This window comes from Ovis aries, chromosome 3 (genome assembly GCF_016772045.2).
Source record: "Ovis aries strain OAR_USU_Benz2616 breed Rambouillet chromosome 3, ARS-UI_Ramb_v3.0, whole genome shotgun sequence".
Lineage (NCBI taxonomy): Eukaryota > Metazoa > Chordata > Mammalia > Artiodactyla > Bovidae > Ovis > Ovis aries.
In genome coordinates, this window is record NC_056056.1 from 44,564,944 (window position 1) to 44,581,432 (window position 16,489).

General features: G+C 37.7%; 1 protein-coding gene across 3 annotated transcripts in view; it reads left to right on the top strand.

Annotated features, from left to right (window-relative positions):
* The window catches only part of WDPCP (WD repeat containing planar cell polarity effector), a 727,433-nt gene that overhangs the window by 128,927 nt on the left and 582,017 nt on the right, over window positions 1-16,489 (top strand). For all 3 annotated transcript variants that reach the window (XM_060412062.1, XM_060412070.1, XM_060412069.1), the window contains exon 2: window positions 10,525-10,608. The gene's annotated coding sequence lies outside the window, so the exon portion shown is untranslated. The remainder of the gene's footprint in view (window positions 1-10,524; window positions 10,609-16,489) is intronic.

Genomic DNA, 16,489 nt, shown 5'->3' on the forward strand with positions numbered 1-16,489 from the left:
CAGTTGTGTCGACTCTGTGCGACCCCATAGATGGCAGCCACCAGGCTCCGCCGTCCCTGGGATTCTCCAGGCAAGAACACAGGAGTGGGTTGCCATTTCCTTCTCCAATGCATGAAAGTGAAAAGTGAAAGTGAAGTTGCTCAGTCGTGTCCGACTCTTCATGACCCCATGGACTGCAGCCTACCAAGCTCCTCTGTCCATGGGATTTTCCAGGCAAGAGTACTGGAGTGGGTCGCTCAGTCATGTCTAACTCTTTGCGATCCCTTGGACTATATAGTCCATGGAATTCTCCATGCCAGAATACCAGAGTGGGTAGCTTTTCCCTTCTCAAGGGGATCTTCCCAACCCAGGGATTGAACCCAGGTATCCACATTGCAGGTGGATTCTTTACCACCTAAGCCACAAGGGAAGTCCCAGGATACTGGAGTGGGTAGCCTATCCCTTCTCTAGCAGATCTTCCGGACCAGTAATTGAACTGGGATCTCCTGCATTGCAGGCAGATTCTTTACCAGCTGAGCTACCAGGGAATCCCACTGCTGAATATAGCTGACCTATATATTGCAAAAGAGATAGAATATGATTTCCAAGTCTAGGTCATAAAAGATGTTGTGACTTTCTTCTTGTCCTTTTAGATTACTTTCTCTGAGGGAAGCCAGCTGCCACACCATGACGATATTTAAACAGTCCTAGAGAGAGGCCTGTGTGGCAAGAAGCTGAGGCCACCTGCCCACAACCAGCATTAACTGAGCCACAATGAAAGCCCTAGTTGCCTGTAGTTACAACAGATATCTGACTGTTAAGTCATGAAAGATCTTGAGACAGAACCATTCACCTAAGCCACTCCCAAATTTCTGACCTGCAAAAACTATGAAATAGTCAATCTTACAGTTTTGATTTAAGCTTCTGAGTTTGTTATGCAGCTGTCTATAACTGATATAGCAAATCCACTGGATGGCAATACCAATGACAATCTTAGAAGCCACATGTTGAAGGGTTTAGAGTGGTAATCAGCTCAAGTTCCTGGGTGCCGTTGTAGGGAAGAACCTTCTCTGCTAGTTTCTCAGCTTCCTACCTCAACCTGGATTATTGAGAGAGAAAGAAATTTCTTTAGAGCCATTACATTTTGTGGTCTAAATTTTATAATGGTTCAGTCTTTCCTAACTAATACATCAACTCTGTATTCTATTCTTTCTTACTTTAAGCCTTATGCATGTATGAGGATATAATTTCTCCGAGTAAGGAATACTATTGGAATAATAGTAATTCTTCAAGTAGTTCTTTAAACACTATCAAAAACATTTTATTGTTTAAAAGGCATGTGATTAAATATCCAATGCATATTCTCCACCTGAAAATTCTATTTTATTTGACTGATGCTGTATGTTGACTAGCACAGTTGCAGATCTCCTTTACTTGCTAGAAGCACCTAACCCCAGCTCCTGTGGGAGGTGGCTCTTAGAGGTTTACAGCTAGCCTTCTTCTCCAGAAAATTTCCATCAACCAATGGGAACCAACTCACTCAGGAAATTATGGCCTTTCCATATATGACCCACAACCAGTGGTCAAATAAGATGATGTATCAAAATCCAGCCCTATTGCCAAAAAGGATGACAGGTCTGTGGTGCTGTTTATATCCAGAGCCTTCCCCTATGTAAATTTGGCCAAGGCTGCACATTATCTAATACTGAATCCTTGCTTGGCAGTTCTTTTGCTTCCCTGCTATGCTCCTTTCCCTCCTTTACAAGTTTTTCCCAAAGAATGTTCCCTCAATAATCCACATGAACCCAAATCCTTATCTTAGATTCTACTTCTGGAGAATTTGATCAAGACTAACTATTTCCATGAAACTGAACAGGAGAGGTGAGGTCTTCTCAGTTATTTACATCACTGTTATATTGGCTTTATGAGTAAAGAAAATGTATTCTCAATCTGTAAAAAAAGTTAGTAAATGGAAACCTTAGTTAAACAGAGTCAGCAAATCAGAATGGAGAGTTCTCATGCCCTGGGACAATAGTAGAGCCCAACATGAAGAAGAAGGACTCTTCTTATTTCCTGGCAAAGACTCAGCCAATGAAAGCCCTTTATTTACTATAACCCTCCCAGCTTCTTTTCCCCTCTATAAAGGAGTTCTCCTCTTGTCATGCAGAACTTGCACATAACTTACTATTGTTGCAGACCCTGAACTAGATCTTTGCTGGAGAAATATCTTGGCATTCTGTTTGTCTTAGGTCACAAGACAAGTTCAAAACCTTGGAAAAGATGTAAAAACATAAAAACGAGAGAGAAAAATTAAGAAAGCCAAAAGCTGATAATATTCAGATATCAACAAAATTCATAAATTCTAAAACTGATCAAGAAAAAGATGTAACATAAATGACTAATATCAGAAATAAAAGAGAAGTTATCACTGTAAATGCTACAGACATTAAATGACAATAAGATAATATTAGAAAACTCTGTACCCAAAAATCTGATGACTTAAAGTGGGTAAATTTCTCGAAAAATGCTGTTTACCAAAGTCAACACAGATTAAGCAGAAAACACTAATAGTCCTTTATCTATTAAATAACTTAAATATATTGTCAAAAACTTGCCATAACAGAGAAATCTAAATTCAGATGGTTCACTGGTTAATTCTATTATAATATCAAGCAGTCACTGAAGAAATAACATTCATCTTACAAAAGTTCTTATGTAAAATAGAGAAGGGAGGAGTATCTTCCTGCTTGCTTGTAACCATACCTGATCTTAAAACCTGACAAGACAAAAAAAGAAATTTATCTACCAATACTTTCATGAACATAGAATCAAAATCCTTGAAAAAATTGGTTAATTGATTCTACCAATATGTAACAGGAATAATATACCATGATAATCCAAGAATGCAAGGTTGGTTTAAGACTCAAAAGTCAATCACTATAACCACAGTAACAGAATAAAGAAGGCAAAAAAAGAGATCATTTCCATATATGAATAAAAAGCATTTGTCAAAATACATTAGACACTTATCCTTTAGCAAACTAGAAATAAGAAGGAGCTTTCTCAAGCTCATAAAAACCTAAGCTGATACCACACTTAATGATCATGCTAACCAAGTCCAAGCTCGTACTCTTCTCTGCATGACAGGCCAGTACATTGGCAGATGAAGTATTGGAGCATTTATTTGGAGTATTGGAGTATTTATTTGGAAAGCCAGCAGACTGAGAAGATGATAGACTAATGTTATAGAGAATCATCTTATCCAAGTTAGAATTCGGGCTTTTTTTCATACTAAAAGGGGAAGAGGAATGCCTGGCTGTTTAGAACTTCTTGGTGCTGGTCAGGCCCTAGAGAAGATGTGATAAACCTTTTTTTCTCGCAGCTGTCCTTGTAAATCTGGGCACAGTATTCCTCTCAACCTCCAACAAGACATGTTATTCTCTGTTATGCAACATTTTAGTCTCTATATGAATGACCTAAAGAATGGACTATCATGTATGTTTCAGTCTAAAGGTAACACAAAAGTGCAGAGCCAGTATGACTAAGCCCAGGCAACAGAGCACAAAGGTTAGTCAGGTTTGTTCTGTTAGTCACACGTTGAATGCTTTCTTCCTAAAATTGGGAACAAGAAGTTCCCACCTTCCCACCTTCTATTCAAATTGTAGTGGAGGTCCTATCTAGGTAGCAAAGCAAGGGGAAAAAAAGAAGTAAAAGAAGAGGTAAAACTCTCTGCATATTTTTTAAAAATTATGCTTTTTTTAATTTATTTTACCAAGATTATGAGTAAAATAAATGGAATTGTTTAAATGTTTTTGAGTTCAAATGAACTTTCCTTTTGAGTTAGAGTTTCCTGTTTCTTAGGGATTATGTCATAGGTTATTCTAATTACGGTCTTCCCTGGTAGCTAAGATGGTAAAGAATCTGCCTGCAATAGGGAGACCCAGGTTTGATCCCTGGGTCAGGAAGAGTCCCTGGAGAAGGCAGTGGCTACCCACTCCAGTATTCTTGCCTAGAGAATTCCATGGACAGAGGAACCTGGTGGGCTACAGTCCATAGGGTTGCAAAAAATCAGACACGACTGAAGAACTAACACTTTCAGTACTCAATTATATCATCAGTCAGTTCAGTCGCTCAGTCGTGTCCAACTCTTTGCGACCCCATGAATTGCCATAGATTATTCTAATTACAGTTGTATAACTAAACCTAGGCAAAACTGTGAGATAATAGACATTTATTTTAGTGTCTTTCTATCTTTTGTAGCTTTAAGCATATCTTTCATCCATTCTGATACCTCTTTGTGTGTCCTAACCACGTAGTGTCCTGAGGCAGTACATCCTTCCAGTGTCTCTTAATAATATCTAACTCTTCAAAATAAATTCCTGAGAGAAATAAAGAACAATGAGTCAGAGGCAAAATTAAATCTTTTGAAAGATAATGTAGGAAAACATTTTCAAGACATCAGAGTATAGAAGGATTTCTTGAAGCATAAAATGCTAAACACAGAGAAAAAGGTGATATGTAAACTACATTAAAATTAAGGATTTCTGATCATCAAGAGACATCATAGACAAGGAAAGAACTGTAAGATATTTATAGCATATTGCTGAGATCTAATACTTAGACTATATAAGAGCTGTTACAGATCAATAAGAAAATGGCAAAATACTTAGTGGATAAAAACCAAGAGACTTGACCAAATTTTTTACAAAAGAAGAAACTTAAATGGTCCATCAACACATGAAAACATGTTCAAACTAATCGCTTATGAAGAAAATGCAACCATAATGAGATAGCATTTAATACCAACCCAGGGATCAAACCTAGGTCTCCCGCATTACAGGCAGATTCTTTATCAGCTGAGCCATAAGGGCTTCCCTGATAGCTCAGTGGGTAAAAAATCTGCCTGCAGTGCAGGAGACCTGGGTTCAATCCCTGGGTCCAGAAGATCTCCTGGAGAAGGAAAAGGCTATCCACTCCAGTACTCTTGCCTGGAAAATTCCATGGGTAGAGGAGCATGGTGGGCTGAAGTCCATGGGGTTGCAAAGAATCAGGTTGACTGAACAACTAACATACACACACAGTCATATTGACAAAAATTTGAGCACTTGTATTACTAGGAACTCAGGCAATGGCAACCCACTCCAGTACTCTTGCCTGGAAAATCCCATGGACAGAGGAACCTGGTAGGCTGCAGTCCATGGGGTCACTAGGAGTCGGACACGACTTCACTTTCACTTTCACTTTTCACTTTCATGCATTGGAGAAGGAAATGGCAACCCACTCCAGTGTTCTTGCCTGGAGAATCCCAGGACAGAGTCAGACACGACTGAAGTGACTTAGCAGCAGCAGCAGCTGTGCTGGTAAGAGTATAAATGAGCATAAAAACTTTTAAAAATAGCTTGACATTACCTTATAAAGGTGAATAGAGGCACACATTACAGCCTAAGAATTCCACTTCTAGTATATACCCAGTAATTCTTCCTCATGTTCATCAGGAGCTGTACAGAGAACATTCATGGAATAATTGTTAATTATAGCCCTTGTATTAGGCAAGATCCTTCAGAGCAACAGAATTAATCAGATCTCTATGTGTGTATATCTGTGTATACATACACAGTTCAGTTCAGTTCAGTTGCTCAGTCGTGTCTGACTCTTTGAGACCCCATGAATCACAGCACGCCAGGCCTCCCTGTTCATCACCATCTCCCGGAGTTCACTCAGACTCCCGTCCATCGAATCTGTGATGCCATCCAGCCATCTCATCCTCGGTCGTCCCCTTCTCCTCCTGCCCCCAATCCCTCCTAGCATCAGAGTTTCTTCCAATGAGTCAACTCACTCTTCACATGAGGTGGCCAAAGTACTGGAGCTTCAGCTTTAGCATCATTCCTTCCAAAGAAATCCCAGGGCTGATCTCCTTCAGAATGGACTGGTTGGATCTCCTTGCAGTCCAAGGGACTCTCAAGAGTCTTCTCCAACACAACAGTTCAAAAGCATCAATTCTTCAGCACTCAGCCTTCTTCACAGTCCAACTCTCACATCCATACATGATCATAGGAAAAACCATAGCCTTGACTAGATGGACCTTAGTCGGCAAAGTAATGTCTCTTCTTTTGAATATACTATCTAGGTTGGTCATAACTTTTCTTCCAAGGAGTAAGCGTCTTTTAATTTCATGGCTGCAGTCACCATCTGCAGTGATTTTGCAGCCTCAAAAACATAAAGTCTGACACTGTTTCCACTGTTTCCCCATCCATTTCCCATGAAGTGATGGGACCGGATGCCATGATCTTCGTTTTCTGAATGTTGAGCTTTAAACCAACTTTTTCACTCTCCTTTTTCACTTTCATCAAGAGGCTTTTAGCTCCTCTTCACTTTCTGCCATAAGGGTGGTGTCATCTGCATATCTGAGATGATTGATATTTCTCCTGGCAATCTGGATTCCAGCTTGTGCTTCTTCCAGTCCAGCGTTTCTCATGATGTACTCTGCATATAAATTAAATAAGCAGGGTGACAATATACAGCCTTGACGTCCTCCTTTTCCTATTTGGAACCAGTCTGTTGTTCCATGTCCAGTTCTAACTGCTGCTTCCTGACCTGCATACAGATTTCTCAAGAGGCAAGTTAGGTGGTCTGGTATTCCCATCTCTTTCAGAATTGTCCACAGTTTATTGTGATGCACACAGTCACACAGGTATTTTAAGAAATTGGCTCATGCCATTCTGGAAGCTTGGCAAGTCCAAATTTGATGGGGGAGCCAGCATACTGGAGACTCAGGAAATAGCTACAGTTTGAGTCCAAAGACAATCTGCTGGTGAACCAGAAAGAGTCAATGTTGCAGATAAAGTGCAGTCTGCTGGCAGATTTCTCTCTTGCTCAGGGAAGGTCAGTCTTTTGTTCCATTCAGGCTTTCAGCTGATTGAATGAGATCTACTCACATTATGGAGGGCAATCTGCCTTGCTCAAAGTTCAACAATTTGAATTTAAATATCATCCAAAAACACCCACACAAAAACATCTAAAAATCTGGGCACAGTGACCCAGCCAAGTTAACACAAAAAATTAACCATCACAACCCCCAAACTAGAAACAGTCTAAATGTCCATCAGTGATAGATTAGATGAATAAATTATGGCTTACACATACAATAAATACTACATTACTGTTGTGGTTAGCAGAATTCTAAGTTGGCCCCCACAATCTCTACCCCTACTGTTATACTGTACATAATCTCTACTTGAATGCAGGCAGAATATATGACTTGCTTCTGAGAAAACATGACAAAAATCATGGGATGTTCCTCTCTTGACTAGATTCTTTTGTATGGCAAGGTGAAGGAATATCACTCCATGATTGGTGCAAGAAAATGCTTTATGTCAAAAATCTGAATGAAAGTTGATCCTTCCCCAGTTAAGCCTTCAGATGAGAATGTAGCCTGGCTGACACTTTGATTACTACCTGTAAGACTCCAAGGAAAGGACCAAGTTAAGTCACACCTGGACTCTTGACCCTGTGGAAACTGAGATAATAAATGATGTCTTAAGTCACTAAATTTGTGGCAATTTGTTATACAGCATATAAAACTATTGCAACTATACAGAAATAAAACTCAATAAATTATAGCTATATGTATCAATATAAATTAATCTTATAAACATGATATTGAGTCAGGAAGAATACAGACAGTATAATTCCATTTACATGATGTCTGGAAACAGATAAAACCCAGTCAATGTGTAATTTAGGGAGGCATACATAAAGGGTAAAATTATAAAGAAAAGCAAAGGAAAAAAAAATCGCAGAAGTGGGAGAGTAGGTTTTGTAGTTTACTTCTAGAAGAGAGTACAGAACCCACACAGAGCTTCTAAAATATTAACAATATTCTATTTCCTATCAAGAGTTCAGTTTATAATTACATATATACTATTCAGTATGAATACTATGTTTAGCAATGAAGCTAATATAGTATTAAAATTTTTTAATTTATAAAATATACGAAAAACATTCCTATATTTGTGGCCTGCTCCCCCACAACCTTCCAGCCCAGTCTCCTCTCATTATGGTGGAGTAATTTGAGGTCTGCTGCTGCTGCTCAGATAAATCTAAATTCAAATCTTAATTCAGTCACTTTCTTGCTGTATGATCTTAATGCAGAACCGTAAAATCAATATCCAGACTCCAGACTTTCCAGATGAAAGAACTATACTAGAACAATAACTGAAAAATCATCACCTTGTTTAATAAAAAAGTAAAATTAACAATTATGAGTTATAGCTATGCACATATATATACTATGTGTATATTTTTTAACTATAAAAGACCCTGTGAAAAATACCACTGGTAGCTTGATAGGGATTGCATTGAATCTGTGGATTGCTTAGGGTAGTATACTCATTTTCACTATATTGATTCTTCCAGTCCATGCACATGGTATATTTCTCCATCTATTAGTGTCCTCTTTGATTTCTTTCACCAGTGTTTTATAGTTTTCTATATATAGGTCTTTAGTTTCTTTAGGTAAATATATTCCTAAGTATTTTATTCTTTTCGTTGCAATGGTGAATGGGATTGTTTCCTTAATTTCTTTTTCTACTTTCTCATTGTTAGTGTATAGGAATGCAAGGGATTTCTGTGTGTTGATTTTATATCCTGCAACTTTACTATATTCATTGATTAGCTCTAGTAATTTTCTGGTGGAGCCTTTAGGGTTTTCTAGGTAGAGGATCATGTCATCTGCAAACAGTGAGAGTTTTACTTCTTCTTTTCCAATTTGGATTCCTTTTATTTCTTTTTCTGCTCTGATTGCTGTGGCCAAAACTTCCAGAACTATGTTGAATAGTAGCGGTGAAAGTGGGCACCCTTGTCTTGTTCCTGACTTTAGGAGAAATGCTTTCAATTTTTCACCATTGAGGATAATGTTTGCTGTGGGTTTGTCATATATAGCTTTTATTATGTTGAGGTATGTTCCTTCTATTCCTGCTTTCTGGAGAGTTTTTATCATAAATGGATGTTGAATTCTGTCAAAGGCTTTCTTTGCATCTATTGAGATAATCATGTGGCTTTTATTTTTCAATTTGTTAATGTGGTGAATTACATTGATTGATTTGCAGATATTGAAGAATCCTTACATCCTTGGGATAAAGCCCACTTGGTCATGGTGTATGATCTTTTTAATGTGTTGTTGGATTCTGATTGCTAGAATTTTGTTAAGGATTTTTGCATCTATGTTCATCAGTGATATTGGCCTGTAGTTTTATTTTTTTGTGGCAGAAAGAAAAACACCAATACAGTATACTAACACATATATATGGAATTTAGAAAGATGGTAATGATAACCCTGTATGCGAGACAGCAAAAGAGACGCAGATGTACAGAACAGACTTTTTGACTCTGTGGGAGAGGAAGAGGGCGGGATAATTTGGGAGAATGGCATTGAAACATGTATAATATCATATAAGAAACTAATCGCAAGTCTAGGCTTGATGCAGGATACAGGATGCTTGGGGCTGGTGCACTGGGATAACCTGGAGGGATGGCATGGGGAGGGATGTGGGTGGGGCGTTCAGGAGTGGGAACTTATGTACACCCGTGGCGGATCCATGTTGATGTATGGCAAAACCAATACAGTATTGTAAAGTTAAAAAAAAAAAAAAAAAGACCCTGATGCTGGGAAAGATTGAGGGTAGGAGGAGAAGGGGACAACAGAGGATGAGATGGTTGGATGGCATTGCCGACTCAATGGACATGAGTTTGGGTAGGCTCCGGGAGTTGGTGATGGACAGGGAGGCCTGGTGTGCTGTGGGTCATGGGGTCGTAAAGTGTTGGACACGACTGAGCGACTGAACTGAACTGAACTAAACAGTATACAGAGACTGGTACTCAAATGTTGCTGATAGCGTTACAAATCAATATGATCTTTCAGTGGAGTAGGTTTAACCACGTTAGAAGAATGAAATGAGATACTAAAATATTGCCATTCTTTGACCCAGGATTTCTACTTTTGAAAATTTAAGATTATTTAAGAAAATAATCTCAAAAAGTCAGAATCAAGCCAATGTGTACAATAACATTTAAGGCAGAAATGTTTATGAAAACAAAACTTAAGACAATTCAAATTCCTTATACATTGTAAATTATCAAAGGAGAAGGCACGGACAGTTAAAATTAATGTGATAAATATGTGCTTGGTATTGGCATATGGATATTCTAAACAACATCAAATGAGCAAGCAGAACTAAACATGCATTCACCCACTGTCTGTATGATTAAAAATATCTGCAGAAGCACTGGAAATATCAGAGATAGTTAAAACAATATAAATAGCTGTATTTGGTTGATGGGAATGTTGAAGTGATTATGATTTTTAAAATAAATGGGTGCATATGTAATCTGAAGAAATATATTTAATGGGTGGAATTTCAGGCTGTGTTATAGACAGATGGTGAAACTATTTGTGCAGAAGGTGGGGGTGGGTAGGGGAAAGGGGAACCTAAAATTTCACCACATGGAAAGTTTCTATAATCAGAGGTTTTTCTCTGGGTTGTGCAGGCTGTGAAGCCAAAAGGGGAGAATCATACAGAAGAGTTCTCAAAGGGACTAAACTGGAAGAACTATACTTAGAAAAATGTGATGGTGAGTTCATTTCTCTTTAGAATATTAACTGTTTTCTTTTCCTTTGGTTCTTTTACTTTTTTTTAAAGCAATTTGAAGCGTAATAATTTTCTTCAGTGTATGAGAACAAATTTCCAAGGTGAATCTGAATCCTGTGTGCCTTAGTCTGTATCATTTGTTTATTTCAACATGAGAGATGTCTGAAAAGTGTTATCAGTGGAAGAACATAATCATTCATAGAATGGTACTCAGTTACTTTGATATAAAGGTAATTCTTTTATATATAAAAGTTATTTTATATCAAAAGTTTACATATAAAAGTTTTGATATAAATGTGTTGTAAGTCTTATCTCAATAAGTAATTTTAGTAAATTAAAACCAAAAAACAAGTGAAGTGCCATTCCCAACCACAGGCATAAAACAAAGCCAGGGAGCCAGAGGAAAGTGTTGCATGGCTATTGCAGCTTTCGAATTAGAGCAGATTAGAAACAAGGAGGAAGGCATGGCCTCCTTGATCCGAACCAAAGTAGAGTTGTTCTGCTTAGAAAGAATGTGAATACAGATAAAAGTGTATGAATCCGTGAACACTATGATAACTTCCAACACTTCTCTCAGTTTCTCCAGTTATAAAACAAAATAAGAATTAACACCCTCTTTCCTCCATCCCACACCACCATTCATACATATGGAACATATGACTTTAGGTTAGGGAAATCACTGATATTTTTTTCTTTAGAACATTATGTACAGAAGTTGTCCCTGCTGTCAAGTGGTCTATTACACTTTAATTGAGAATACCCTCTGTTTCTTAGGAGGTATGAGTTTTCTACTCAAGTATTTTTAGAGAGCTTTTTAAGTCACAAAGAGTGATAAAACAGTGAATGCATTTTTAAACTTAGTTTTCCATGGTATTAAATTTGTTAAGACAAATATACCACATAGACAATCAGTTTTTACCTTTAAGCAGCTCATGACTTTTAAAAAATGCTTTTAATATCACAAGGTCTACGATGTAATCTCTCTAATAAGATCACTTGATATCAGGTTGCTCAAATGTGCACATGACCTTTCAAATAGAATTCCATCTCTTAATGCCAAAACTGTCACACAAGTAGTCATAACTTGGAGTTAAATTTCATATACATTATCTGAGAAGTCTACATACTACTAACAAAAAATTTTCAAAAACACTCTCATTCTCTTGTTTCCAGATATATCTTGATATATTTTCCTCTTAAATTGCAGTATCTACAAAGCCCTTTAGAATCTAAAGTTTAGATAGTGTCACAAACTATTCAAAGGAATTAGTAAGTCTTTCCAGCAGCTGTTCTTCCATTTCCCTTGGCAGCATCAGGTGGCAGGCACAGGCAGTACCCAAATCCATTTAATGTTAGGTGTGACTCTGAGAGAACATAGATGACCTTACTGGAGTAGTGGGTCTGATGCTCTGAGGAATGATCAAGTAGTGGAGTCATACATTGACTGCCCATATCATCCTTGCACCAAGCTTCATTTGATGTATAGTCTGAATTTTTTTTTTTGAGATAACAGTTTGCAGGAAGACAGAACAGCTCAGGATGAAAGTCCTAATGTTGGACAGATCTAGATTCAGATTCTGGTTCATTACATCAGCTCCTTCAAAGCCCTGTTTACTTGTCTGTAACATGAAAATACAAACCATACTGATTCCACAGGGTTGTTTGAGAATGCAAAGGACAACCTATAAACAGCTTATCTGGCATAAAAATAGAAGCTCAAGATGTGTTAGTCCTTTTCCTTGCATTTGTCTGGATCATGCTGGTCTTTCTTAATGAATATACAGTTCATGTTCAATTATAGCCTTCTGAGATTCTTTACAGTCTAGTTTATGAGATGCAATTTATAACACTGTGCTCTATGTGCTTAATTTAAGGACTGAGTATAGAGTTTCCCTGGTGCTGCTTGGTACATTACACAGATATTCTGTAAGTTCATGGTTGTGTCATTGTGCAGAGCATAAATACACAATCCATCAACATTTTTATGTCATTTTGTATGGGTCTTTTTTGTTAGTTACCACTGCTCTAGGGTTTTGTGCTCATGATCTAAAGATAATCTCACTAGAATTTTGCAGATAAAAAAAGAAGCTTCATAGCAATAACAGGCTGCATAAAACAGATTGAACAAGACTAGACTTTTAATGCAAACTCCTTCCACAGTAAGAGGATATAGATCAGGCAGGTTATCATAAGCTCTGATGTGACCACACCATAATGGTCCTTTGGACCTATTCCAGAATGAAGTAGGAAGGTCAGCTTAACAACAACAACAGAAAAAAACTAGTTCACCCTATAATGCTCAGAAAGCATCATCTGCAATTTACATGGCCCTTTAATTAAGGGGGCCACTAAAATGACAAACTGAAATACAGATGTTGAAATAGAAACTGACCTTCCTTCCTTCTTTTCTTCCTTCCTTTCTTTCTTTCTATTTTATCTTTTTACAGAAAATAACAAGTTATTGACAAAAACACACATTATGATAAGATGAACTATCAGAGATTGAGGCGACTAGTATTGCTGGATATGCAATCAAGAAATTCCTCTAGGCTTTGCCAAGAGTTAGCTATCAGGACTGAGACTAGCCCAATGTCTAAATTATGACTGAAATGTGATAAAAATTTTATATGAAATTCAGCTATTTCATATCATTCAGTTTGCATTTCTTATGTTAAATTTAACTGGTGATTTTTTAATAACCACTAACTGTTGTGTGATCCAATTGTAATAACATCTTTTTATCTTTCTGTTTGTCTAACCTTCTATCTGTAGATAGGCATAGAGAGATGTCTGGAATAATATTCACTGAATGTTTAGCAATGGTTAATTTCTGAGTGATAAGAGGAGGCAAACTTTTGCTTTACTTGTTATACTTTCCTAAATTGCTTGAATTTTTTAAAAATGAGTACATATCTTTTTTAAAAAAATTGACGCTTTTATACTTTTAAAAAATAAAATCATCCAAATCAATGATTTTCTGCTTATCCAGCTGCTGGTTAAAAGTGACAAATATGGAATGAGAAGTTACATTGTTAAGCTGTAAAATAGTAAGAGAAGAAAGGTGTAAATATTGTAGTTACCAGGTAAACCAACAAAATTTAAGATGCAAAGTATCAAAGTCAGAAATCACTAGAAGTCAAAGGAAAGAAATAAACAAGCAAAGGAAAGAAATCAACACTAAGCATGGGAAATACATAATATCTTGATTTTGCTAAGGCTAATTCCTGCTCAATTGAACAATTAATAAAACATTTACTGTATTATAACACTTGGCTACCAGAGATTCTGGGGAGAAAACCAGCCTTGGAAAAAAAAGAAAGTCCCAGGAACCTGAGACTGGTCCTTGATAGTGACGCAAAAAATATCTTTTATTTGTGCTTTATCTCAGTGTTTTTGAGGGAGACTTACAGCAGAATGAGAGGAGCTGCATGATATTAGAAACTTTGTTATAGATCATTAGAGTCAACCTTTGGCCAGAAACTACCAACATTCTTCCCTGTCGGCAGATATTATCCAGAAATCACTGAGGTTGTAGAGTGATGTCTTGAACTTCTTACTGCATTACTAAAATTGTGGTTCTAAAAGAGCATCACTCGCAGGAAGAGTTACTACAAACAACAGCACCCAGTCAACAAATGCAAAGTACTGTTGGTTATACCTTTAGATTACAGCTTGGCAGGAAAAAAATTAACTTAGGTAGCGAATTCACTAATTTAAGGTATCGATTTACAAATTGGTTGTGAAACCCATTCATTTATTAAATACAGATTCATGTCTCAATTTCTTGAAAGTGATAGAAATTATACAGTAAACTTAAGATGTGTGAAAATCAAATGGAGACACCATTGTCTTAAATCCAAGCAAACCTTTTTTTAAAGTGTCAGTGAAATCCAAAGTGCTGGTGAGAATGTAGAGAAACTGGAACTCTCATACACTTCCTAGAGGGAGTATGAATTTGTACAACCACTTTGGAAAACCAGCAATATCTCCTAAAGCTGACCATACACATACCATATGACCCAGCCATTCTACTCCTCAGTTCAGTTCAGTTCAGTCGCTCAGTTGTGTCTGACTCTTTGCAACCCCATGAATCGCAGCACACCAGGCCTCCCTGTCCATCACCATCTCCCGGAGTTCACTCAGACTCACGTCCATCGAGTCAGTGATACCATCCAGCCATCTCATCCTCTGTCATCCCCTTCTCCTCCTGCCCCTAGTCCCTCCCAGCATCAGAGTCTTTTCCAATGAGTCAACTCTTCGCATGAGGTGGCCAAAGTACTGGAGTTTCAGCTTCAGCATCATTCCTTCCAAAGAAATTCCAGGGCTGATCTTCAGAATGGACTGGTTGGATCTCCTTGCAGTCCAAGGGACTCTCAAGAGTATTCTCCAACACCACAGTTCAAACGCATCAATTCTTCAATGCTCAGCTTTCTTCAAAGTCCAACTCTCACATCCATACATGACCACAGGAAAAACCATAGCCTTGACTAGACGGACCTTTGTTGGCAAAGCAATGTCTCTGCTTTTGAATATGCTATCTAGGTTGGTCATAACTTTCCTTCCAAGGAGTAAGCGTCTTTTAATTTCATGGCTGCAGTCACCATCTCCAGTGATTTTGGAGCCCCCCACCGCAAAAAAAAAGTCTGACACTGTTTCCACTGTTTCCCCATCTACTTCCCATGAAGTGATGGGACCAGATGCCATGATCTTCGTTTTCTGAATGTTGAACTTTAAGCCAACTTTTCCGCTCTCCTCTTTCACTTTCAAGAGGCTTTTCAGTTCCTCTTCACTTTCTGCCATAAGGGTGGTGTCATCTGCATATCTGAGATGATTGATATTTCTCCTGGCAATCTTGATTCCAGCTTGTGCTTCTTCCAGCCCAGCATTTCTCATGATGTACTCTGCATAGAAGTTAAATAAGCAGGGTGACAATATACAGCCTTAATATCATCCTTTTCCCATTTGGAACCAGTCTGTTGTTCCATGTCCAGTTCTAACTGTTGCTTCCTGACCTGCATATAGGTTTCTCAAGAGGCAGGTTAGGTGGTCTGGTATTCCCATCTCTTTCAGAATTTTCCACAGTTGATTGCGATCCACACAGTCAAAGACTTTGGCATAGTCAATAAAGCAGAAATAGATGTTTTTCTGGAACTCTCTTGCTTTTTCCATGACCCAGTGGATGTTGGCAATTTGATCTCTGGTTCCTCTGCCTTTTCTAAAACCAGCTTGAACATCTGGAAGTTCATGGTTCACGTATTGCTGAAGCCTGGCTAGGTATACACTTAACAGAAATGCCTATGTATATATAGCAAATGACATATAAGCTTGTGTATAGCAGCACTTTTTCTAATGGCCTCAAAATGTAAATGATCTAAGTGCTCAGCAACAGTAGAATGAATAAGCAGTAATATGGTCACACAATGGAATACTGTATTAGAGAGAATGAACAAACTCAATACACCAATGTGAATGAATCTCATAAACATAATGTTGATCAAAAGAAGCCAGACACAATGTAGTATATAATGTGAGTCTATTTGCATAAATTGAGGGAATAGGCAAAACAAATCTGTGACGTTAAAAGTCAGGATAGTGGTTATCCTTGGGGTTAAAATTGTGAGAGGAGCATGAGGGAGATTTCTGGGGGCTGATGATGTTCTACTTCTTGCTCTGGGTACTGGTTAGACATGTCTGTTCAATTTGTGAAAATTGAATGACTATTACACTTCAGGTGTATGTGCTATTCTATTTATTTGTTGTGTTTCAGTAAAAAGTTAAACAACAAAAATGTAAAAATATTCATTTTTATGATAGGTTTAAATTTGTAAGTCTGTAGCTATGAATATCATCAGTATTTTTCATTT